This window comes from Myotis lucifugus, unplaced genomic scaffold (assembly GCF_000147115.1).
Source record: "Myotis lucifugus unplaced genomic scaffold, Myoluc2.0 scaffold_62, whole genome shotgun sequence".
Taxonomy (NCBI): domain Eukaryota; kingdom Metazoa; phylum Chordata; class Mammalia; order Chiroptera; family Vespertilionidae; genus Myotis; species Myotis lucifugus.
The window spans coordinates 5,551,894-5,578,774 of NW_005871110.1; the positions used below are offsets into that span (position 1 = coordinate 5,551,894).

The 26,881-nt window shown below is 35.8% G+C and overlaps 1 protein-coding gene and 1 pseudogene across 1 annotated transcript in view; one reads left to right on the forward strand and one right to left on the reverse strand.

The window, feature by feature from the left end:
- CTNNA3 (catenin alpha 3) overlaps positions 1-26,881 on the reverse strand; it is a 1,251,491-nt gene that overhangs the window by 992,899 nt on the left and 231,711 nt on the right. The gene's annotated exons all lie outside the window — the stretch shown is intronic.
- Positions 23,729-26,881, forward strand: part of LOC111826242 — a 10,457-nt pseudogene continuing 7,304 nt past the window's right edge.

Genomic DNA, 26,881 nt, shown 5'->3' on the forward strand with positions numbered 1-26,881 from the left:
TCTATGTAAACCCATGCTAAGATCAAACTCAATGATGAAAGACTAAAGGCTTTCTCCCTATGATCAGGAATAAGGCAAGCATGTCCTCTTTCACTTTTATTCAGTGTTGTACTAGAAGTTCTAGTCAGACAATTTAAGGAAGAAAAATAAATAAACAGCATTCAGATTGGGAAGGAAGAAGTAAAACTATCTCTGTTTGAAAATAACATGAACTAGAATATAGAAAATCCTAAGAAATTCACCAAAAAAAAAAAATACTATTAGAACTAATAAACAAGATCAGCAAGGTTGTAGGATGCAATATCAATATTGGAAAAATCAATTGTATATCTATACACTTGCAGTGAATGATCTGAAAATAAAATTAAGGAAACAATTCTACAATTGTATAAAAAATAAAATACCTAGTAATAAATTTTTTTAATATATTTTATTGATTTTTTACAGAGAGGAAGGGAGAGGGATAGAGAGTTAGAAACATCGATGAGAGAGAAACATCGACCAGCTGCCTCCTGCACACCCCCCTCTGGGGCTGTGCCTGCAACCAAGGTACATGCCCTTGACTGGAATCGAACCCAGGACCCTTCAGTCCGCAGGCTGATGCTCTATCCACTGAGCCAAACTGGTCAGGACTAGTAATAAATTTAATAAAAGTGGCATAAGACTTCTACACTGAAAATTACAAAATATCATTAAAAGAAATTTTAAAAGACTTAAATAACTGAAATGACTTTCTATATCATAGACTAGAAAACTTAATGTTGTTATGATGGCAATATTCCCCCAAGTTGGACTACAAATTCAATGTAATTTCTATCAAAATGCCAGCTGTGTTTTTACAGAGATTGACAAGATGAACCTAAAACTCTCATGGAAATATGAATATGACCTCAGAATGAACAAAACAATTTTTAAAAGGAACAAAGTTAGAGGACTCAAAATTTCCAATTTCAAAACTTAATAAAAAGCTACAAAAAGTGTGTTAGTGGCATAAGGATAGACATATAGATCAATGGAACAGAAATGAGAGTCCAAAAATAAACCCTTAAATTTATGGTCAATTGATTTTCATCAAGGACACCAAAACTACTCAATAGATAAAGAATAATCCTTTCAATAAATGATTCTAGGGCAACTGGATATTTATATACAGAAAAAAAAGACCGTTGCTTCATAACATATGTAAAAATTAAAATGGATCACATAGGAGTAAATTTTTACAACCTTGAATTAGACAGTGATTTCTTAGGTATGACAACAAAAACACAAATAATAAAAGAAAAAGTACATATATTAGACTTCATCAAAACTTTTGCATTAAAGGATATCATTAAGAAGATAAAAAAAAGCAACACAGAATAGTAGAAAACTTTTGCAAATCATATATGTGTTAAAGGTTATGCTTCTAAAATATATAAAGAACTATAAAAAATCAATAGTAAAAAGATAGTCCAATTAAAAGTGGGAAAGGATCTGAATAGGCATCCCTCCAAATCAGATATACAGATGGCCAACAAGCACATGAAAGATGCTCAACATCATTAGCCACCAGGAAAATGCAAATAAAGCCATAGTGAGATAGCACTTCACCCCAACTAGGATGGCTATGATCAAAAGGAGACGATAACAAGTGTTGGCAAGGATTTTAAATAAAAACAGAGCTTTCACACATTTCCAGTAGAAGTGTAAAATGGTGCAGCCACTTTGGAAAGCAGTCTGGCAGTTCCTCAAAATGTTAGTCATAGAGTTACCATATGGCCCAGCAATTCCTCTCCTCAATTCATACTCAAGAAAAATGAAAATATATGTCCACATAAATACTTATACATGAATGTTCATGGCAGCATTATTCATGATAGCCAACAATTGTAAACCCCAATGTCCATCAACTGATGAATGGAGAAATAAAATGGAGTATATCTACATAATGAAGTATTGTCAATAAAAAAATAACAAAGTACTGATATATGGTACAAGATGGATGAATCTTGAAAAGTTCATGCTAAGTCAAAGAAACCAGTCACAAAAGACAACACTGTATGATTTCATTTATATGAAATGTCCCACATAGGCAATTCTATAGACAGAAACTAGATTAGTGGTTCCTTGGGCAGGGGTGTGAGGAGAACTACTAATGGGTACAGGTTTCCTTTGGAAGTAATGAAATTGTTCTAAAATTAGATTAACCATTGCACAACTCTACAACTATACTAAAAACTACTGAATTATATACTTTAAATTGTACATATTTAATAGTCCTGTTTTAATTCCACTCTTGTATTCAAAGTCTTAATAGAGCTTTTGCTGGCATTAGCAGAGTTTAACATTTTTCTCTGTGAAGTAAATTTGGAGAAAATGTAATCAATATCCAATAACAAAATCATGTTATTTGGGGTATTGTTATCCTGTCTTCATTAGCTTGAAATTGATAGGTCTCTGTAGTTGACCATAGATTTTTTTCCAGATTCTTTGACAAGCTCTTTCAACTAAAACAATCATCAAAATTTTAAAAATCCTAAAATTTATATGGAAAATAAGTGCTGGATCAAGAAGGTGAGGTGTTCACAAAGAAGTAAACACAGTACAGCACCAACGTGGTATTCCATGTCTGAATTTTTTTTTTTAAGTTGTGGTGCTCTTCTTTCTGTGTGGTTGTAGGATCAAAGTCTATACCTGACTGCTCTCAGGCATGTCAACTACAACATCATCCAATTGCCTGATTAAAAACAGCAGACTAATGGTGTTGAAATAATGCCTAATGGTATATGACTTCTGATGAAAATGAGTAGAAAATGAATATTCTTCTAGCTGCTACATGGTGAATTAAACGGAGTATCCATAAATTGATGAGCACAAAATCTTTAAGGAAACAAAACTTCAATTATTTAGCATATCTGAGTATAGATGGAAAAAGATAACAAATAAAGCTATCATCAAAAATGGTTTAAATGTTTTAAAAGCAGATTTCTAAATCATGTTATTATCTGCACATCATGCAGTTACCTTCAACCAACAACTGTCAGTCATTAATCTTTTTGGTTTTAACCATATGCAAGTGGAGCAATGGTGTGCACATTTCCAATGAAGATTTAAGCAGTGCTGAATATAATTTATCCATTTATTCATCATTTATCAAGGATTCATTATGTGTCAGGCACTGTGTGAGGAGTTAGAAATAAATCCATGATTCCTACATGAAGGAGTGCACACTGCAGGAAAGGTAATATTTTAAATATCTTTCTTCTATAAGCTGTGTTTTCACACCAAATCTCAGAAAATTCTTCATTCCTTAAAAAGAGTGTGATTTAACATTTTGGGTCTACATTCTACTGTAACCTCAAAGACTCTTGCAGCAGTATCATTTCAGAGCTATTTTTGGTTTTGTAAGTTACTTTTTTGTCTCAAAGTGTCCTGTCCTTGATTTTATTGTTTGATTGCTTTTTTTTCTGAACTGAAAATAGACAGTGAGTTAGAAAAGTATAAAATTTGGTAAAAAGAGGTAAAACTAACAAAAAAAAGTATTTTGAAACTAAGAAAAATATTTCTAACTCCACCGCTCATTAGACTATAAAATAACCTTTCATAAAATTTAGATGAATCCCCAAGACATCAATCTTTTAAGGAAATGAGTAAATTATTCTAAAATATACTATAGAAAAAATATGCTGTGCTCAATTATAAGACCAATGCAACTACTTTTCCTGAAAGATGCCTATATGTCTCTTTTACTATATATGTAGATTAATGATTAGTGCTTAAATTGGACACACTTCATTTGAAAGTATGAAAAACCCTTGGAAAAATAAACAGGTGAGTGTAATAGTATGTAAATCATATGGTATGTAAATTTAATAACTAATAAAGTGGCTAAAAATAAAGACAAACACATACACATTGATTGCATCATCAGAAAGAGGAATACAGGGACACCATGTCATAATCAGCAGGTCTCAGACTTGAAGTATGCTAATACTTTGGAAACTCAGGGCCAATGAGGAAAAAGAAAAGGCAGAATCAAGGGAAGCAGGGTGTGGAAAACTGCTGGCTTAAAGCATTTAAATAAGCCAGATCAATGGAAAATAATCTCAATATAAATTAGAAATAGAATATTTTCTAGAATATGCAAGCAAATGGCCAAGTCCCAACAATAAAGAATCCAGATTTGGAGGGAGGGAGGCAGTGCTCACTTAAACATAGTTGGAAGTAGTGTTCAGCATCAGAAAATTGATCCAGTTTGAGGAACAGAATCAAGCCCCAGAAGAAAGGATGGTCGTTATGTGAAAAATTAGAAGCTCACCTACTGTCTGTAGTTTCCTAGACCAGATATGGAGAAGAGACAAGGAAAATGTAGAGGAAGTAGAAATACAAGGGGTTAATCTACAGTCTGAATATTCCAAAGAATATGATTTGAAGGAGGGATGAGAATGACAATATGCACCCCCTCTCTTACCCTCACTCTCTTTCTCTGCCTCTCTAATCATTAGGTAAAATACTGGTTGAAGCAAACATCTATAATGGAGGCCATCAGAGATTTACCTTTTGGAGTAGGGAATGCAAAGTCAGAGGAGGTAACAGAGAATGCGGAGATCACGCTGTTTCTTGCAGTTCTTTCTCTAACAGAGTAATACCAAGAAAACCACAAATGAAAACAATAATGTTTAATGATGTTGATGACGATGATAATGACAACCATGGAGATGGAGATGAACCTTGACTGGCAGAACAAAGCAAAAAGAATCCTGGTTCTATGGCTGGGCCAACACAGGAGGGCTAGGAGGTGATGCAACATGAGGGCCACTCAAACATCTGTAGTTCATCCCTGATTGCCCAATCAGACTCAGGATCCAGCACACCAGGACTGAACCATATCATACAAGACATGTACTGAGTGTCTACTACATAGGTGACAAGGTTCCCGGTGCTTTTTCTTCCTTCTATGCCTTATGCATAGAGAGAAGGCTTTTTAAAAAAAATTTAATCAATACTGTCTTCTTACCAATTTCTTTTTTATTGAATTTATTAGAGTGACACTGGTTAACAAAATTATACAGGTTTCAGGTGCACAATTCTACAACACTGCATCTGTACACTGTATGTGTGTCACTACCCCAAGTCAAGTCTCCATGAAGCACCATTTGTCCCCACTATATCTTCCTCCACCTCCCCCATGGCAATCACTACACTGTTTTCCATGTCCCTGACTTGCTTCTCATTTTTCCCTTGTTTGCTCCACCCCTGATATTTCCTAAATCTTTACAAGCTCCTGTATTGCTCTTTCCAGGATTTACCATCTTGCTACCTTTGATATGGCAAGTACTGGCAGGAAAAGTGAGTTCATAAAGGAAATGTCCCAACATGGCCCTCAAGATTCATTTAGGTTTAGTTCAAAATATGTACATAATGACGAAATATCATTCTAAAACAACAAAATTTTGTGTGGTTATTCCTACAGTACAAAACTTCAATAATTTCTGAAATCTATCACAACTCTAAATTCTCCAATTATCTCTTTATCAGAAAGTATGCAGAGGAAAAAATACACAGCCTAAAATCCCAACAATACTAAGACTGTTTCTTCTATGTCTATTTTATAAGCACATAGGCTAATAGACTCTACATGCAGTGATTACAATGTGCCAGCACTATTATACATACCCGATATTCTGTAGATATTATATAGATATTAATAGACATAATAGGTAAAAGAGACAATAAGAATAGCAGCAAGAGCCGAAACCGGTTTGGCTCAGTGGATAGAGCGTCGGCCTGCGGACCGAAAGGTCTCAGGTTCGATTCCGGTCAAGGGCATGTACCTGGGTTGCGGGCACATCCCCAGTGGGAGATGTGCAGGAGGCAGCTGATCGATGTTTCTCTCTCATCGATGTTTCTAGCTCTCTGTCTCTCTCCCTTCCTCTCTGTAAAAAATCAATAAAATATATTTAAAAAAAAAAAAAAGAATAGCAGCAAGAGAACTGTGGTTTCTCTTCTTTGAAATTTCCATACATTGTTACATTTCATTCTCTTCTCTATCACTGAACTGAGCGAGATTACAATGAGACCTTCGAAGCTTAGAGATTTAAGCCACTTAATTACACCTTTATGAAAAACATCATTTGCAACCGCCTTTCCTGTGCTTTGCTCTCTTTCTTTAATTCGGCGTAAATTAATTTTCTCTGACTGCATTGATCGTTCACCGAACTAGGGAACCTACCCTTGATACTGGGGAAGCAATACCTATGCTTCCACCTGAAATGTTCACTTAATCACCTCATTGCCTTTTTTAAAAAAATCCAATTTAACAGCTAAAAATATTAGAGCATTGCATTTCTGTTTCTTATTAAATTAACAATAAATATAGACCATAAAAAACCACGTTGCTTTATATCACTTTGTGGGAAAAGTAATGGACACATACATTTCATTATTACTGGATGTTTACCAGGGTGAAGGAGCACCCAAAAGGATGACAGATTTTCCCTAAAACCTTTTTATCCCTAATTCAATTAAATGGCATAGATGGGATACTCTAGGGCAGTGGTTCTCAACCTTCCTAATGCCGCAACCCTTTAATACAGTTCCTCATGTTGTGGTGACCCCCAATTTCATTGTTACAAATTGAACATAATTAAAGCATAGTGATTAATCACAAAAACAATATGTAATTATATATGTGTTTTCCAATGGTCTTAGGCGACCCCTGTGAAAGGGTCGTTCGACCCCCAAAGGGGTCGCGACCCACAGGTTGAGAACCACTGTTCTAGGGTTATCCCTAAGGGTTAATTATCTAGGATTTTAACATTGCTTTGAAAAGTTTTCAAGTGATGTTAGGCATTTATTTCCCACTGGTGAAAGTACCAGAACACAATATAAAATATTTATTCTAAGCTTTAATTAAGATAACTTAAGATCAAATAAGGCGGTAGCCGGTCAATACAGGAAGGAAAATAGCAAAACTTCAACATCATGGACACTCAGAAGTAGTTCAACTTAGACATTTACAAGTTTAAAAGTTTAGTCAAATAAAATAGATTTAAAATGGCAAAATACAAATTCTGTTTATTAGTGTCTTCCTTCAAATAAAAAAAGCATTCTTGATAATATTTTAGGCCTACATAAGCACTTGTTTACTTATGAGTTATACATTTAATCAGTTTCCACCTATAAACATATTTATAATTTTAAAATTCTAATAGCACATAGTCCTTTAATAACTATAAAATAATAGCAAACATAGTTATTTAAATAGTCTCTTGGTCATCATGTGATCAGCTGGGCTTTTTAACTATGTGAGTGATAATTGCATAGATATAATTCTGAACCTGTTGTTTTAAGAACAAGCAGGTTCTTGGGGAGTTAAAGATGGGTTTTGTGGTCTTACAACTCAAAAAATAATTCAAATAATAAAGTGCATAAAGGCTTCTAGAGTGCAATGCTGAAAGCACTAATTTCAGTTTACACTAGCAAAGGCAAAAGCTAATGTTCTCATTGCCACATTAATTCCCTCACATTATACCTGGGCAGTGTTCTTTCTCTAATTATGTTCTGACATGAATGCCTTATTACATATAATGTGGGAAATGATACAACTAGATATCTTGTGTCTCTTGGCTTGTGTTTGTTTTATATTTATAACCTTAATGTTTTACTCAGTGAGGTTTTGGATTTAATAAGGACACTCCAGTATGTTGATTCTGACCCACCGAATAAAGTGCAAGGTTCTCTTAAACATTGGATTGGCTAGTGTTTCATGCATGTGTGTTTTTTTTCTCATAATTCTGTCACTGAATCACTCATTTAGTCCCTTTTTTTAATATATTTTATTGATTTTTTTTCTGAGAGGAAGGGAGAGGGATAAAGAGTTAGAAACATCAATGAGAGGGAAACATCAATCAGCTTCCTCCTGCACATGCCCTACTGGGTATGTGCCCGCAACCAAGGTGCCCTTGACCAGAATCGAACCTGGGACCCTTGCATCCGCAGGCTGACGCTCTATTCACTGAGTCAAACCGGTTAGGGCTAGTCCCTTTTATTTACGCATTTTTTTGTCTTGTCTTTCTTTTTTAAGACTATTTGGATAAGGAAAACTAAATTTTTTCTTTAGTTAAAAGCAATTATGAGCAAACAATATCACAGAGAGTATAAAATAGAATGTAGAATTAAGATTTTTGTGCAGATTACTGTAAATATACCTGAGAGCTTTTCTGAAATAGAAAACAAGAAGTGTTCAGATATGACCTTCAGAATCGGAAAAGTAATAACCATTTAGACTCTACTTACATCATCATCACAAAGTTTAACAAAACTGACTCAAATGCCCAAGAATTCAAGAACCCATTCATTTCCGTAATATACAGCCTACTGTGTCAGACAATGTTCCAGGCACCTAAGGTACAGATATTAACAAGGATAAGCCCTTCCCTGGTTCCCTCTACAAATAGAATTCCTCTTCAACAATATGGATTTCATTACTTATTTCTACAATGATTATTTCTGAACATGTTTTTCATAGTACCCAAATTCTCTTAAAGTAACCATACATGGTTTACCAACAGTAAATACCTAGCAATGCGTCATGGCATTTTGTTTAGCCTGAAATTTTTTAACCTTGAATAATATTCACTTTGTTATATCTCTTTCCATAAAAATTGAAGCTGCAATGTTGAATGGATCTTAAAAATTGGTCACTTTCTCAGGAGAAAAACACTTAAGTGTTCCTCACCTCAATATGTAACTTTATGCTTTCTCTTAGGCTCAGTACTGTCTTAGGGTTAGAGGAGCTCAAAGAGTCTCTTAAGAATAGTCTCCAAAACATACTTATAAGTGTTCACATTTTTTAAGCTTTTAGCTGTGCACTACTACTATCACCCAAGTCCCCATTCTAAGAACCTAAGTGTCCCGCAGAGTGAAATCTAAGATAGTCTGTCTTTTAGTGTCTCTTGGTTGTCTCTCTATGTTTTTACCCACAAAGTTTTGTGACATATGTTTAGACCTTCTTTTCCAGCTTTAGGATTCAAACATAAATCTAAAAATTCAAATTTCAGCCTTGACCCTGAAGTTGTATTATGCATTCAAAATTTTATAAAACATTTAGGATGAAAAGATCTGGATATGATTTTGGCTCACTTGCTTCTCAGCAAGACAATGAGACCTTGAGCAAGTCATTTAGTCTGGAGGCTTGGGTCACTTTACAAAGAATAAGTAATCCTTATCAGAAGGGGGTTTGAAAAGATAATAATATGGTAATATATATGTAAAAGAACTTGAACTATAAAATGTATACAGAATATATATCCCTGAGATGGCTGCCTGCTCCCTACTTCATGACTATTTTTACACTACTTTACATTCTAACTTCTAATTCCCATGACCCTCCATGCTTTTGCCTGACAAATATATTCTGTTTCTCAGCCACAGGATGCTAGGTGACCTTGCTCTCTAATTTTACCTCTTTCCTATGATCACTCAAGTGGAGTAGCTTTATAAGTAACAAAGGCATAAAGTGTGATTGGAATGATGTTCAAGGGCCACCTTTCCAAACACACCTCCTTGACTGTTCTGCCTACTGTATGCAATTTCACCATTATAAATCCATTACTCTGAATTAAAGTATCATCTCTTCAGTGGTTTTTATGATATGACAATACCCCTACAGAAGTAATTAATCAAGCTACATGTATTTGGTAAGCATATTCTATATACATTAGCACCGTGCTAGATAACAAATGAACCCAGTAAGTTCATTTGCTAAATAAGAGCCATTATCTGGAGGGAGTACACCACAGAGGTGTATCTCACTCGGAATGAAGATGAAAAGGAAAGGGTAGGTAGGCCAGGAGACAGGTCCTAAGGAAGGCAGACTCTTGATGAGACAAGGATCTAAAAGAGCCAGAGTGCAGAACAGAAGCCCTGAGTATGGACTGGACCCTAAAACACGTAATAGCATTTGCTGTTTCTTTATCATCAGTTTGCCCTTTCTAAGTAGTCTTCATGGAGAAATTTGTCAACAAATGTAGAATACTTTCTCCACAAAATAATTTTAGGGACTACCTTCAACAAGGAAAAGATGGTAGCTGTGATTCCACAAGTGCCCAGAAAGTCCCCTCCCTCCAAACTATCTCTCATAGCCAGAGGCTGGAATCTCATTTTCAATCCAGTCGGCAGGAAATGCCCTCCCATAATGCCATCTTTGAAATTCAAGCACTGCAGGTATGAATAACATTGAATCACAACATGTTATGCGACTGCCACTGATAAAACATTACTCTTTTGGACAAAATAAATTTAAAGTGTAAAATGCTCTGCTATAGAAAGGGGTCAGTGATCATTCTTATGGTCAGTCCGCCTGTCAGTCAGTTTGAGGGATGGTTTTTAATAAGCAGAGGGCTTCCCGTGCTCCAAGATTGGCCTAAAGCCACCCTGACAACACTGATTATGTACACAAGCACAGCTCACATTGGCAAACAGATGTTTTAAAATGAGGAGATGACAAAATTCACACAAAAGGTATTCAAAATCTTCCCAAACTTAATGCAAGGCCAAGTTTCAAAACCAAGAGGGACAGAAATGCTAAGAACATTGCCTGCAATTTAACTGAGTTCAATGAGTTAAAAGGTCTTAGAATTAACCATGAAACTTGAACAATATCTGAATCATCTTCAAAAACAGCACTTGAAAAACTGCATGTCAGAAATATCAACACTGTGGTATCGAGAGGGAGGTATTTTGCAATGAAATTAAGGCATTTTAATGTGAAGACTGATTATAAAATGCAAAATAAAGTGGAGTAGGGAGAAGACAGAGGTATGCTTTCTCATTGGTTCTGGCTGAGAACCACATTGCATAACATGCATAACATCACCAGAATTATGAATCTAAAAAGCCTCTGAAAAAAATCTATGGCTGTTCCCTGAATCAGTTCATTTTTTTATAGCTTAATCAGGCTGTCACTTCACATGTGTACATTTATTCAAAGTAATTTCTTTGTCTCCATTTAGCCTAAAATCTCAAAACTACAGTGCTCACTGAGGTCAGCAAGGGATAGTTGGCATAGAAAATAATTCAGAAAAGAGAAATCAGAGGAAAATGCCTCATTTTCCATCACACTGCCTCTAGTTCTTGTTTTTTTTTCCCCTTTATATACACAGGTACACAGAGTTCTACTATTTGAATACAATGCCCATGTTTTTAAAAATCAACTGTTAACAGTAAGGTAACACTATGTATCAGGCACTGTTCTAAGAGCTTTACATATATTATCACAACATTTCAATGTACTACCCAATACATTTTAATGGTATATTATTATTTATACTAAAAAAAAACAAAGAAACAAAATAAAGGATGTAACTGTTTATCAAAAGCTCTATAATTAAAGACAGGAAATCAAAGTACAAATCACTAATCCCAATGAAGATGACAATAGTCACATGCTTTGTTTTTAATTAAAAATAGAAAAAGAGAAAGGCAGAAGAAAAAAGGCAATGATTATTATTACAAATCACAAATTTTATAATCAAATAGACACTGAATTGACATTTAATAATAAATTTAATCCCCATGATAAATAACAGGAGACCTTATCTAACCTACTTCTTACTATATTATAAAAATTACAATATTAAAAGGGGTGATTTTCTTGACTTTTCTATAACTATTTTTAAAAATTGTAAAGTAGAACATTCACTCAAATTGAAGAACAACAGGCTCTGCAGATGACTGGAGATAACAATATAGATTTCGAGGAGACAGTAAAGTTTATCACTGGTGAACCTGCGATTCCCCAGCTTACGTTAGGCGGAACTACCTCTGGACAGATAATAGATTGCAAGGATATTTTACAAAGGAAATCTAGAATATAAACTGTTGACAGGATCTATAAATGTCAGAAAAGTATGTCTACACCTCCACAAATCACAAAACCCATAACCATTTAAAAAACAAACACCCCCACATTCCCACGGTGGTTCCACAAAAGACTGCCTATAGAGCTTTAAGGGAAAAAATTTTCCTATCAGAAGTAGAAAGAGGGACAAATGAAACTAGAAACAAGAATATAAAGCTTAAAGTGATTTAAAACTGCTAGAAAAAAGGCAGCAATAACGCTAAAAATGATAATGCAAATAACACAGAGAAGAGGTGAAAAACACGATTGATCACCAGCAAGGCAAGCATCAGAGTAAATTCCTGCTCATTCTGAAATGACAGATTCCTGGGTTCTTTAAATCAGTCTGATGCAAAAAAACAACAACATTTAAACAGAAAGAACTCTGCAAGTTCAAGTCATTAACATGCTGACTTGAATTATTTGTGGGGCAAAGGAGAGAGAGCTTGATGCCTGAACATGGCATTTAGAGAAAACTAAGTCTATGCAGGTGAGCAGGGCCAGATGGTGAGCAGCTCACAGCGATAGAACAAGCGGTGGCTAGAGTATTCATTCAAACTAGTCAGTCATCACCACAAGGCCCTGCGACTCTCCGTTAACAAATGAGCTACTGCTTCAGCCTTCAGCTTCATCACCTCCCAGAAGCCCCAAACAACACTCCAAACCTGATAGAACTGCAGTGATTTCAGCCCTAGTGCTGTTGTGATCTGGTATCTTTTTATTATAGCGTCATAAACACCACTTTCAACAACTTTCCGGGGTGCCTCAGCACTGTTCTGAGAGATAAAAGTCAGGGGTGGAGAAAAGGTTACTAACGCACTGATTTGTGGAACACTGTGTAGGATCTTTTCCTGCGGCATTAAAGTCCATGGGGTATATTAACAAGCGCAGATGGTTGCCTTCATTCTTTATAAGCACCTATTCATAAAACAGGAAAAATGCCTCACTCGTCAAGGAAGGATTTAGAGTGGCACCAAGGAACCTCCATCTTCCGCTTTCCTGCCTCCCTGCTCCATCTTGGTAAGGACGCTGTTCATAAGCCCTTCTCTCAATGCCAGGGAAAGGACGTGCCAGCTAAAGAAAGAAGTACCAGATGTGAAATTCCATAAAATGCCAACTGATTCACACCCCAGACTCTGAGGGTTTGCACACACTTCCGCTGCTGGCAGGGCTGAGGGTAACGAGCACTCTGCTGTCGCTGGTGAAGAACTCGCCAATCCGAGCAGAAAAGGACAGCTCCCCCAGGGAAGGAGAACTTCAGCTCCAATAAATGAGGCGACGCTGATGAGATGAAATTTACATTTAAGTCACAAAGCTGCTGGGACTGGAATCCAATACCAAAAATAGTGTCAGCCAATAAAGTAATTTGGTAATGTCAGCTTTTTACTGGTGTCTGTGATAGAGAGCAGGCGGATAGCTCTGGTGGGGGTGGAGTGGGGGGGGGGTGGCGGGGAATTGAGCAAAAAGGGGAGAAAAGGAGAATCCATGGACCTGCACAATAGTGTGGTGACTGCAGAGGGGAGAGGGTTGGAAGAGGGGATAGAAGGGATAAATGGTGATGGAAAACATAAATTAAATTTAAAAATAAAAGATAGTTAAGAAAACATACAAACACTGGAACAAAGATATATAGAACAGTGGTTCTCAACCTGTGGGTCGCGACCCCTTTGGGGGTTGAACGACCCTTTCACAGGGGTCGCCTAAGACCATCGGAAAACACATATATAATTACATATTGTTTTTGTAATTAATCACCATGCTTTAATTATGTTCAATTTGTAACAATGAAATTGGGGGTCACCACAACATGAGGAACTGTATTAAAGGGTCGCAGCATTAGGAAGGTTGAGAACCACTGATATAGAAGCTATTACTTTACAAAATGTTATACTCAGAAAATATAAAAAAATGGATAATCGGTACAGTTTACTGAGAACTTACTGTGGGTCAGGGACTTTGCATATTTTGTCTCATTGAACGTACTTGATTTAGATCCATTTTCAAGAGGAGGAAAGAAGCTCAGAGAGGGTCAGTTACTAACCCCAAGCTGTGCTGCTGCTAGAAGGAGCAGAAATGGGATTCAGACTAAATAAAGCCTGGCTGACTTCAGCACCTTGTTCTTTGTGTGTGGAGTCCCTCTGCAAAATTCACTATTACATTTTTTAAAAGCTATTAAACAATAACTATTAAAGGCTTACTATGTCCCGGTTACACTGTCACACTAGATCCTCTAAACAACTATATGAGGTACTATATTTACCTGTTTTATGGTTAGGAAACTGAGACACACAGAGGCTAAATAACATGCCCAGCTGAAGGGAGAAACATAGTTCAAATGCAGGTCACTGCTTCCAAAGCCTCAGTGTGTTTCCAAGTTCATCACAGCTATGAGTGTGAAACACACATTAAATGACTGGTTTGGGGGACTTGCTTCATTTTGCAAATTTTAGATTTTCACCTATCTCGCTTTATCTTTTATGTGTTTATTTTCTCTTACATTGCCTCATTATAGAAATCTAACTGCCTAGATTCAAAAAATTTTACAAAGGGAAGTTTACCACCTGGTAAATTGACCAGCCAAGGACAAAAAAAATGTTTTTGGCAAAGCACAGCTCTGGTTGGGTAGCTCAGCTGGTTAGAGCGTTGTCCCGGTATGCCAAGGTTGCAGGTTCGATCTTTGGCTGGCACATAGAAGAATCAACCAATGAATACACAAATAAGTGGGACAACAAATTGATTATATGAATATAATCAAAATGGATTAAGACTTGAACATAAGACCTGAACCATAAAAAAATAAGGAAACGTTGGCAGTAAGCTCCTTGACATCAGCCTTAGAAATATTTTTGTGGACTTGACAGCAAGGGAAACAAAAGCAAACATAAACAAATTGGACTATATCTAACTTAAAGGCTTTTGCACAGAAAATGAAACTTTTAACAAAACGTAAAGGCAATCATCCAAATGGGAAAATATAAATGCAAATGATAGTTCCACTAAGGAGTTAATATCCAAAACATCTAAAGAACTCAAACTCAACAACAAAAGAACAAACATCCCAATTAACAAATGGACAGAGAATCTGAATAGACATTTTTCCAAGGAAAACATACAGATGGCCAACAGACACATGAAAAGATGGTCAACAACACTAATTATTAGGGAAATGCAAATCGTATCCACAATGAGATATCACCTCACAACTATAACAATGGCTATCAGCAAAAAGAAATAACAAGTGTTGAAGAGGATGCATAAAAAATGGAACACTTGCCCTAACCAGTTTGGCTCAGTGGATAGAGCGTCGGCCTGCGGACTGAAATGTCCCAGGTTCGATACCGGTAAAGGGCATGTACCTTGATTGCGGGCACATCCCCAGTAGGAGGTGTGCAGGAGGCAGCTGGTTGATGTTTCTCTCTCATCGATGTTTCTAACTCTCTATCCCTGACCCTTCCTCTCTGTAAAAAAAATCAATAAAATATATATATTTTTTAAAAGGAACACTCACACTGTAAGTGGGATTATACATTGGTGCAGCCACATGGAAAATAGTATGGTGGTTCATCAAAAAATTAAGAGTGCAACTACCGTATGATCCAGCTATTCCACTTCTGAGTATTTATCCAAAATATACACTAATTTGAAAAGATATACGTGCCCCAGTTCATTGCAGAATTATTTACAATAGCCAAGATATAAAAACAACCTGTGTCCATTGAGGAATAAGTGAATCAAGAAGATATGGTATATATGTAGATATATACCTCTCTACATATATATATATATACATATATATATATACACACACACACACATATATATATATATATGGCATATATATGCTATATATGGTAGATATATGGTATTTATCTACAGATAGATGATAGATAGATAGATAATAGTTATACACACATATATAAAGGGAGTACTACTCAGCCATAAAAGGTAAAATATTCTCATTTCCAACAACATAGATGGACCTGGAGGATAGTAAGCTAAGTGAAATAAGTCAGATGGAAAATGACCAAAAAAGTATGATTTCACTCATATGTGGAATATAAAACAAAAGAAATAAACAAAAGAAACTCATAAGATAGAGACAAGAGATTGGTGGTTACTGGAAAGGAAGAGAGTGCGGTAGGGCAAAATTGGTAAATGAGGACAAATGTATGGTGATGAATAGAAACACGACTTTTGGTGGTGAGCATGCTACAGTGTATACAGATATTGAAAAATAATGTTGTACACTTGAAACTTATATAATGTTATAAACCAATGTTACCTCAATTAAAATATAAAAATATAAATATAATAAGGTACAACTTTCTCATAAAGGAGAAAACTCATTGCAAACTAAAAGGAACTCTTTAAACCTAAAGAAACTAAAGTATTGTTAATTGCAAACTTCAAAGTTTAAGTTTCATAACCACTTAGTAGATGGCATGGTTCGTGGGAAAGATACAGTCTATTGGAGAAAATTGTTGTGTTGTATATCTCTCTATATGCCTAAGTATAATGTACATTTTCTACCCTACCATATAAATTTCCCATTTAAAAATAAAAATATGTAACCTTTTGAGAGTTTTAAACACTGTGAAAAGAAAAACGCAGCAAGTTACTCATTTTGGTTGGATCATAAGGTGAGTTGAGTAGTAAAAAATAAATGAGAAAAATTGTTTGGGAACAGATCACAGGACTCCTTGAGAGTCAAGTAAACAATTTTACAATTTAAATAACAGAAATGTTGGAGTCATTATAGGGTGTGTTTTTTTGAGAAATAAGTGACCTGTCCAGAATTATTATAAAGGAAAGTTCATCTGAAGATATACCTGGGAAGGATTAAAAGGGAAGAAACAAGAGCCATGCCTCATTCAACATTGATAATAAGGAGAAATGTATCTGGACATACATTTTAAGAAACATTCTCAAGCCATGTGTGCATTTCAAACTCACATTAATATCTGTGAACAGCATGAGGTGCTTTATAGAAGCCATAAGCAAGCAACTCACACATTGATCTTTAAAAGCTCTATATTTATACTATTGACCATCGTGGTTCTTATCCATCTAAAGAGGAATAGATGTCTTCACATAGAAAAGAAAGAACTAGAGTAGATGTGAAAACTTCCCTTACTTGTTTTCAAACAGGTGGCCTCCAAAAAAATTGCAATTAATTCAGTTTCTGAAATACAAACATATCTGAACAGTAGACAAATGGCAGGAGCAGCAAATGAGCAAACCAAGTTGAAGTCCTAATTTGTCAAAGGTAAGCACGTTAGTATTACCAATATGTTAATGTTTACAAGAAGACTCACTATGACTGTTCCTTTTGTATCAATAAATGAGTGGATTTCAAATACCCTAAACAGAAATACTAAAAACAGTCCCTCTAAAAGTACTTATTAACCTAATAAGTTTGGGGTGCTGTTTTGTTATATCCTACAAACATTTGGAGGACAGCAAATCAGAAGGGAAGAAATGTCTCAAGCCCCTAAGCTCTGACTTGAATTCTAATGTATTTGTATATGATGGATTAATACAAAACTGAGAATAAATGACTTTCAGCAACTGCACTCTAGATCTATAAATTGCTCTGAGAATTACAAAATCCATACAGAGGAAGAACAGCTGGGTAATTTACAACACCAGCATTTGTCAAGAAAGAGCTGAAACATGGAACCTGATTTCTCCTTTTTTCAAAGTACGCACTAATGCAAAACTTAAAAATTGTCCATCTAGAGCAGTGGTTCTCAACCTTCCTAATGCCGCGACCCTTTAATACAGTTCCTCATGTTGTGGTGACCCCCAATTTCATTGTTACAAATCGAACATAATTAAAACATAGTGATTAATCACAAAAACAATATGTAATTATATATGTGTTTTCCAATGGTCTTAGGCGACCCCTGTGAAAGGGTCGTTTGACCCCCAAAGGGGTCTCGACCCACAGGTTGAGAACCGCTGATCTGGAGAATCTATTTGGATTAGTCTATCTATTCATCTTGATGTGCTGCTCTTTTAAAACACAGAATCCTTAATTCCACTCATTTTAAGAAGCACCTCTGAAAAGAATAAAAACAGCAAATGAAAAAAGTTTTCCTTATAACCAAATGCAAGCACAAAGAAAAGTTGTTAATGTTTATTCTGTGTTCCGATTGCTACGCTCTGATAAAATCCTGCAAAAGGAAAGACATTAACCAGATGACTTGCAGAGCACAGTGATACCAAAAATAGAACTTCAGTTAATACACTAATTGCAAAGTTGCAGAGATTAAGTTCATCATTCTAGCTCTTGGATAAACTTTGGCGATAGAGTATTTAAAGTTTAATACAAGGGCTGTCTTATGCCTCTTACAGAATAATACCAGCAGCAGAAATGAGCTGTGCATTAGAAGTGCACTCCAAAAATAGAAAGCTCCAGTCACTAAAGGAATATTAGTTCATGTGTTAGCAACCAAATTATCGCTTGCCATTTCCTTTAAAGTTAGTAGTGCCTAGTGCAGATTTTGCTCACAAATATATCCCTGTTTGAGTTTTCATCTCTGACTCTAATTCATAAAGAAGACATTTTATCTTGATAATAATGCCAAAGAGAAATTCTCAAATCTCCACATGGAGTTATTACATCCTACATGTAGATATTTGATAATTTGCAAAAATTTGGGCCTATTTTCAAATGGACCTTGCTCAGCTTCAGAACTATAGAATTCCCTTAAAACAATGATCATAGGAAATCCAAACAACTGACTTTATTCTACAAATCATGCAATCTAGTGGACTTTAATTGCAATATTAGATAAATGCTATGATAGGAATACACACAAACTGACAGGAAAACTGGCAGCTTCATCCACCTGCCAACTTCACATGGGTCAGAAACAAAAGCGATGGGGAAGGTTATTCTTAATTGGTTCCTGACAATCACTCTTCCCCTATACCACGCAAAACTAATCACTGTGTTTGAAAATCTGATGGCTCTGAGCCCAAACAAGGCTTCCTCTCTGTCAATTGTCTTAAGCTGAACTCAAGCCTTCTCAGCACACACATACCTCATAGAAATGTACTCACTGAGCGAATGCCAGGGATAGAATCATAGGCATCTGATAGAAGCAGACATGGAACAACAAGGAATACAAGCCCTAAAGTGTCACAAAGGGTTGAAGAGCTTAAAAAAACACATTCATGTATGTGAAACTAGTTTTGTTCATATAAAAAAAAAAGGTCTTAAGCCTCATGTCTATTCAATTATACTACTTACTAGTTCAAAGGGAACCATCAAAGCAGAATTACCAAAGAAGAGATTCTTGCACTGCTCTAAAATGGGAATAAAGGGCTATCACTAAATATAAAGGGAGAAAGTAACATTGTTTATAAGCCACTAAATCCACAGAACTTTATACACTTACATGCTTCTCTTCCCTGCACTTCCGACAGGATTTTGAATCTCTCCTAGACTCTCTCAGGAGTTCACCGCACATAACCATCACTGAAGTTGTCCCAATTTCTCTAGCTAAAATATCCTGTGGTCCCAAACTCAAACCAACTCATTTCAAGAGTGGTAGTACCCAATTTTTTAAAATTCCCATTAAATAAAAGTATTCAACAAAAACAATACTTTATTAATTCCCAGTTGTGGCAGCCAAACCATCTTAGCAATAGAGAGCACAGACTAATATTTAAGGAATGGAGAAGAAAATTTTATGTCTTATAAATGGTAATGCACTGACTGAAGCATCTTAGCAACTGCTTATTGAAGTTCTGGCCTCAGATAATCTTAAAATTTTAAGGTCACTTTCTGGTCTCTTTGTTATTCCTCGAGAGGGGTACATACCTATCCTTTTCATGGAGGTATTTTTATAAATCTCTACTTATTTTTATAAATCACCCCAAACTACCACAACTTAATAGATGGCCATCAAAACCTTAGTCATTCATCAAAATCTAGCATTTATACTCATTATCTTAACCGGCTCACATATGTCCCAAAACTTTCTCTTTTGCATGTTAAATAAACACAATTTCTTTGTCCATCTTTACTTCCTGCTTTCTAGCCCTCCGTTTATTTCCATTACCGTCTTTTGTGTGTTTTTTCCATTTCTTCTTAATTTATGGATCCTAAAACTAGCACAGAACATTAATGATAATCTGAGCATAGTTGGAAAATTGCTTCATGGTGTTATATTATAAATTTTTAGAATGATTATATCAAAGGAAATGTAATATATTTCAGAACCTTAAAAAACATTCAGATAACACTCATGAGGCTTCAGAAGAACATCATCAAAATAAGAGACTTCCAACACGGGTGATTCATTGTCATTAATTGTAAATTAAGTCTGTGAGCATCATCATCATGATTATAGAACTGGTTTTGATGGCCTGCAGTGCAATTTATAAAAGTTTATCCATTATAAGAAACTCTTGAAACAACTTTGTTACCTGATGGGAAATTATAAAGATTGCCTTACACAGTTTTACCATTTGCTTATGAACTAACTTAGCAAAACTTAAAGAATAGTCACCAGTCAGAAGTTATTGCACTAGGCTGCAAATACCTTTAATATACTTATAGCTTCATATAAATTCTATTAAAAGGAAATGGTCAGATATTAAAATATTTATGAACAAAGATTCTCAATGCAGCATTGTTTACAATATCAAAAACAGATAAAAAATTTAAAATAAAAAATAAACTAAATATCTAACAATAGAGCTACTGTTAAATAAACTATACTATATCCATACAATATAATATTTAGCATCCATTGTATTTGTGTTTTCCAAAAAAAATGTAATTCCATGAAAGATGTTACCAAATTACAGACATCCAGGTCTTCTAGGACATTATATTCACTCTGCTTCATTGGGGTCACATTATCTTGAACTCTTCAACTCATAATTGCATATGATGACTATTTCCACCACGAGAATCCCTGTGGTTATTGTCCAATGCCCAGTGCCCTCTGAGGAGACTGGTTCCCAGAACACCAGGATGGCCCTTTATATGCTAAGCACATTGATAGGGGGTTGTATGTAGTTTGAATGAAAACAAAATTATGCAAAATGAAAGGAAAAGAAACCTGAAGTTGGATGAAAGTCACTACAGGAAAGGTAGTCAAGAGTCAGGGAAGCTGAATGCTTCTTCGTCCTAGGATGCTAAAGCAGAACCTCTTAGCAGCATTGTAGGAAAGAGATGATTTGGAGAGCATATGGATCTAACAAAGATTTCAAGTACTTTGTTATGAGTGTGCAAGGTAAAAACTCTTCTCCTAAATAATGTTCAGTAAAATTAGCATTGCTCACTAGTGTTTCCAGCGTGAGTAAATTTATCTAGAAAGTGCAAAAAGGTACTGAGTCCTGAGGAGTTTGATTCAGGACCTGGGATCCATACTAAGTGGCATTGATCAGTCACCTATATAGCACACCAATTACATCAAGTAAATCATTAAACCTAAAGTCTAAGCAATACCAAGCCTTCTGGAGAGTAAGATTAGTCTACTAGAAGATATACATAACAATAATATTTTAAATCTGGAAGCAGCCAAAAACATCATTAAATCCAACCTTCTAATTAAACATCTAAGAACTCCAAATGGTTAAATAACTCAAAGCCACTCAGCTAGTTTTAGGCACAGGCAGGCAGAAAACCAAAGTTCTTGGCCCAGTGCTCTTTCACCGACCCTGTTGACAAGCTGTGCTGGGGGAGGTGGGAACAGAAAAAATCGAGAAAATGAAAGGACAGTGAGAAAGAAAGACAGGGATCATTTCACTCATTGACAAGGATAGATGGTATCTTTCAGTACTTTATGAAAGTTCCCCAAAGAGTACAATGACACAATTATTATGTAATTAAGTTAAACAATGTTTTATTATAAAAGCATACCAATCTTATACATTTTCACATTTCACATTTTCATCAGTATCCTCCCTCCCACTTTCTCCATTTTTCTTCCATGACTGGTTTTAGTTCATCTTTATACTTTTGGAAAGAATGGGAAGCCAGTCAAATATTTCTTACCGCAAAGATGATCTTCACCAATAAGCGAGACTGAATCAAATAAACAGTCCAATAGCAGCCATGAAGAGCTGTTTAACACTTTAAAATTTATTCTCTAACAAAAATGTTCACTTAAGCATTCCCTCTGTTCAATAGGTTATTTATTGCCTAATCTCTGTGATTCATTACGTTTAATCACTTTCATTCAGTTGCAAGTCCTTTTGTTTTCCTTGTGCAGCACCCTCACTGAACGTGAAATATGTAAGCACCTTGAGTGCGCCTTATTTACACTTCTGAGTGACTAGGGAAATTTATGACTGCAGAGCTTAAGAAGAAACCAATTAGGCAGAAAATATATATAGTGCTGCTTCTACATGCAGACTAATTTTTTTCCAATATATGTAATGCTTTATGATTTGCTGATATTTTAAAATACTTATAATTCAGTTGGGACTTCTTATTAATAAAGTGTATTTAGAATAAAAATTGCCTTTCCAATATACTTCAATTTCATAGATTGTTACTGTCATTTATGTAATATAGCATGAAATATGTCTAATAAGACAATCGCTCACTATTAAATGATTAATCATGAGCAACTGATATATAATCAAAACACTTCTTTAGTTCTAATTATAAATATTACACCAGCCAAATGAACCAAATTCAATTCATCTTTTTTTTTTTTAGAGGATACTTGGAATGTATAAGTAGGATCATCATTTTCGGGGAAAAGATCTTTGGATTATATTTTCACAGGATTTGTTCATTCATTCATTGAACCATAAAATAAATATTAACTACTCACTATATACAAGACCTATGGCAGGCCCATATGGTGATACAGAGAGAACTGCCTATCACTGTAACCAATAGTAAAGTACTAACTTTCGTTTTAATAACATCACCAGTATTCTCTATTATACACATGGTTCTTACATAATTACTATCAGAAGTAAGACTATCATAAATATTTTTAACTCATACCTTCTATTAGAAATAATTTCCGCCTATTCCTTAAGTAATTGGTCCAAAATTATTTAATAACATATATTAAATTCCTACTATATGCCAGACAATGCTAGTCTTGGCTATACAAAAATTTTCTTATTGTTCAAGAAAATCAAAATCTAGCTGAGGAGAGAGGACAAAAGTACCAGCATAAGCAGTGAAATGTCACAACAGACATTTTCTGCAGGTACTGCCATAGGAACACAAACAAGGGGAGGCTACAGGGTGGCAACTGGCAGAAAAAGACTTCTCCAAAGAAGTAACCTTTGATCCAGCCTCTAAATAGAAAAATAATAATAATAACCGGAGGAGAGAGAAGAGTAGAATGAAGAGAAGAGGGAAGAAGAGGAAAGCACCTAATACTTACTATAGGCTCTGTACTGAAGAGTTTAACATATATTATCTCATTTAATGCTTAGGACAACCCGTGAGTTAGATACTACAAGTACTAAATTTTAGCAGAGAGGTGTGTTTCTGGGGGTGGCAGGAGAAGGCAGAGCTCTCCCAGCGGAGAGAAATACCTCCTTGGGTGAGTAAACTGAATGGTCAGAGTAAACAGGTGAGCCCTAAGTACAAACGCTACAGAATCAGTATTGAGAAAAGAAGGTGAACAAATCTATCTTTCCATCTCAACCGCACGACACAGCACAGACATCCGTATAATGTTTTGTAATATACAAAATGAAAGAAAAGGATATAGTAAGAAAAGGGAAGTTGAACGCATTAGCCAGGGCAGACTAGAGCTAAGCTGTGCGTGGCCTTCAATGCCAGGCCAAACATTGAGACTTCATTTTCTAAGCAACAGAGAACCAAAGGCTTTCTATCAGCAGGGTGGTGACATGTCGGATTTCATGGAGAAGGATGGACTGAAGGAAACAGAAAGTAAAGGCAATGAGTTAAGTCAAGAAGTTACTGCAAGGTCTAGGGGAAAGATGGGAAAGTCCCAACCGAAGGCAAAAAACGAGAGTAGGAGGTGGAACAGACATTGAGAAGGAAGAAATATTTTTGGCTTTGACATTCACTCTGAGGGACAGGTTTTTGGATTGGAAAGGAGGATGGTGATATTCCTCACAAAGACCGAGAATGCAGGAAGAATGGGAAGTTAGGACGTTAATAATAATGAAACCTAATATATTGGTATCTATGCATATAAAGGCATATATAGGATGTAATCTGTGTATTGTGATACTATGAAAATGCTTCAATATGTAAGCTTCTAATTAGTGTCAGGTCTTATTTACTGACTCACTTAGCAATGCAAATAAGAAAACATGTAATTAAATCAAATTGATTATTTTAATTAGCTAGCTATGTTTTTAGTAACAGCTTTATTGATACATAATTCACATACCATAAAATTCACCCTTTTACAGTGTACAATTCAGTAAGTTTTAGTACATTCACAAAATTATGTCTCCATCACTATTCTTTTTTAAATTTTCATCAACCCATAAAGAAATCCTATACCTATCAGCAATCACTCACCATTTGCTCCTTCCCTCAATCCCTGGAAACCAGAATCCTACTTTCTCTATAAATTTCCCTGTTCTGGAATGGTTTATATAGATTGATTTATATAATATTCAGTCTTTTATGACTGACTTCACATAATATTTCACATACATGTTTTAGCATCTTTAGCACTTCCTTTTGATTCCCTTCTAGCCAAATAATATCCCATTTTATGGACATGCCATATTTTACTCATTCATTCTTCAGCTAACAAACACTGGATTGTTTACACGTTTTGACTATTCCGAATAATGTTGCCATGAACATTCAGACACACGTTTATATGTGGGCATATTTTTTTGGGAGGGGGGGTACATACCTGGGATCGGAATTGCTGGGATATTTGAGTCACATGTTTAACATTTTGAGGAAGTGCCTATTTTTCAAAGTGATTATGATTTTACAATCCCACCAGCAATGTGTAAGAGTTTCAATTTCTCCACATCCTTGTCAATACTTGTTACTTCTCTGTCTTTTTTATTATAATGATCCCAGTGAGCGTATATGCATGGTTTACCTCTAGGCTGTCAATTCTGTTACATTGGTCTATGTGCTTATCTTTATGGCAGCATCATGCTCTTTTGATTAAATGAGCTTTATAATAAAGTTTAAAATCAGGAAGTGACACATCCAGCTTTTTTTCTTCTTTCTCAGGACTGTATTGGGTTTTTTGAGATACCAAAATTATTTCCTACTTCTATGAAAATGCCACTAGAAATTTTATAGGAATTGAATTGAATCTATACATGGGTACATGTAATATGGACATTTTATCAACATTAATTCTTATACAAGAACACTGAACATCTATTTATCTGTGTCTTCTTTAGTTTATCTCATTAACATCTTATATGTCTCAGTATACATATCTTTTATCTACATGGTTAAATTTATTCCAAAGTGTTTGATTGTTTCTGATGCTATTATAAATGATCTGTTTTCTTTCTTTCTTTTCTGAATAGTGCATACTTAGTGCATAGAAACACAACTAATTTCACATGATCATTGTATGTCCTGTTATTTTTATGAATTTGTTCATTAATTCAAACAGATCGTTAGTGAGGTCCTTAGGACTTTCAATATATACTAAGGGTCCCTTATCCTGTCCTGCGGACATCCCCGAGGGGTTCCGGATTGCGAGAGGGCACAGGCCAGGCTGAGGGACCCCACCGGTGTACGATCAGGGCCAGGGAGGGACCGTGGGAGGGCTCCAGGGCATATCCGGGAATCTCGCCCAGTCCCCATTGGCTGGACCCTAGCAGCAAGCTAACCTACTAGTCAGAGCGTCTGCCTCCTGGTGGTCAGTGCACGTCATAGTGACTGGTCGAACGAATGGTAGGACACTTAGCATATTAGATTTTTATTATATAGGATAAGATCATATCACCTGAAGATAGAGACAATTTTACTTCTTCCTTTAAAATCTGGGTATCTTTTGAGATGGGTCCAAGATGGCAGCGTAGATAAAACATTTTTGCAAGTATTCTCATTACTTTTATGAAGAAGTGGATTTTCAGAGGTCTTCACTTGTGCTTCCCTGTAGTTATGCTTTAAAAATTCTTTTTAAGCCGTAACCAGTTTGGCTCAGTGGATAGAGCATCGGCCTGTGGACTAAAGGGTCCCAGGTTCGATTCTGGTCAAGGGCATGTACCTTGGTTGGGGGCACATCCCCAGTAGGGGGTATGCACGAGGCAGCTGATCGATGTTTCTCTCTCATTGATGTTTCTAACTATCTCTCTCCCTTCCTCTCTGTAAAAAAATCAATAAAATATAAAATAAAATAAAAATTATTTTTAACAGTGAACTGATTTAATAGAGAACAAAAATGTATCTTTAAAGTAATTGACTTTTCAGTGAAGACAGAAGAATCCATGGTGCCAAATTAGCATTATTTTGTTCAAAATCACCATCTTAAAAAGTACCACTTCTTCCATGGTATCTACATACTTAAACATATTTAGAATTTTTCTATTCTAACTTACCATGAAGTAAGTAAAAAAAAAGTTTTAAGAATGGCCAATCAGCATACTTAGTAGAAATTTAATCAAACAGGAGAATCGAAGATGGCGGCATAGGTAAACACCGGAGACTGCTGCCGCAAACAACCACTTCAAAAATACAACTAAAAGACGGAACGGACATCACCCAGAACCCCAGGAAGGCTGGCTGAGGAGAGACTCTTCAACTAGAAGGAAAAACAACAGCATTACGAGGCCCAGAGGAGGCGCAGTGTGGAAAATTTAAAGGTACGGTGGTGCGGGCGCAAAGGGGCTGGTGGCTGAGGGCGCGGTTGTCGTTTTCAATCAGGAGGGAGTCTCAGACTTGGGGCTACAGATCCGGGCAAGTCTCTAGGGACCCAGACTCAAACGGGAGAAGCGGGACTGTCTGGCTACGGTCCCTCCGAGGTTTGCAGCGGTTGCTGGGACAGAGAGGCAGAGCCTTCTGGGGACGGACTGAGAGCGGCATAACTGCTCCCTCCC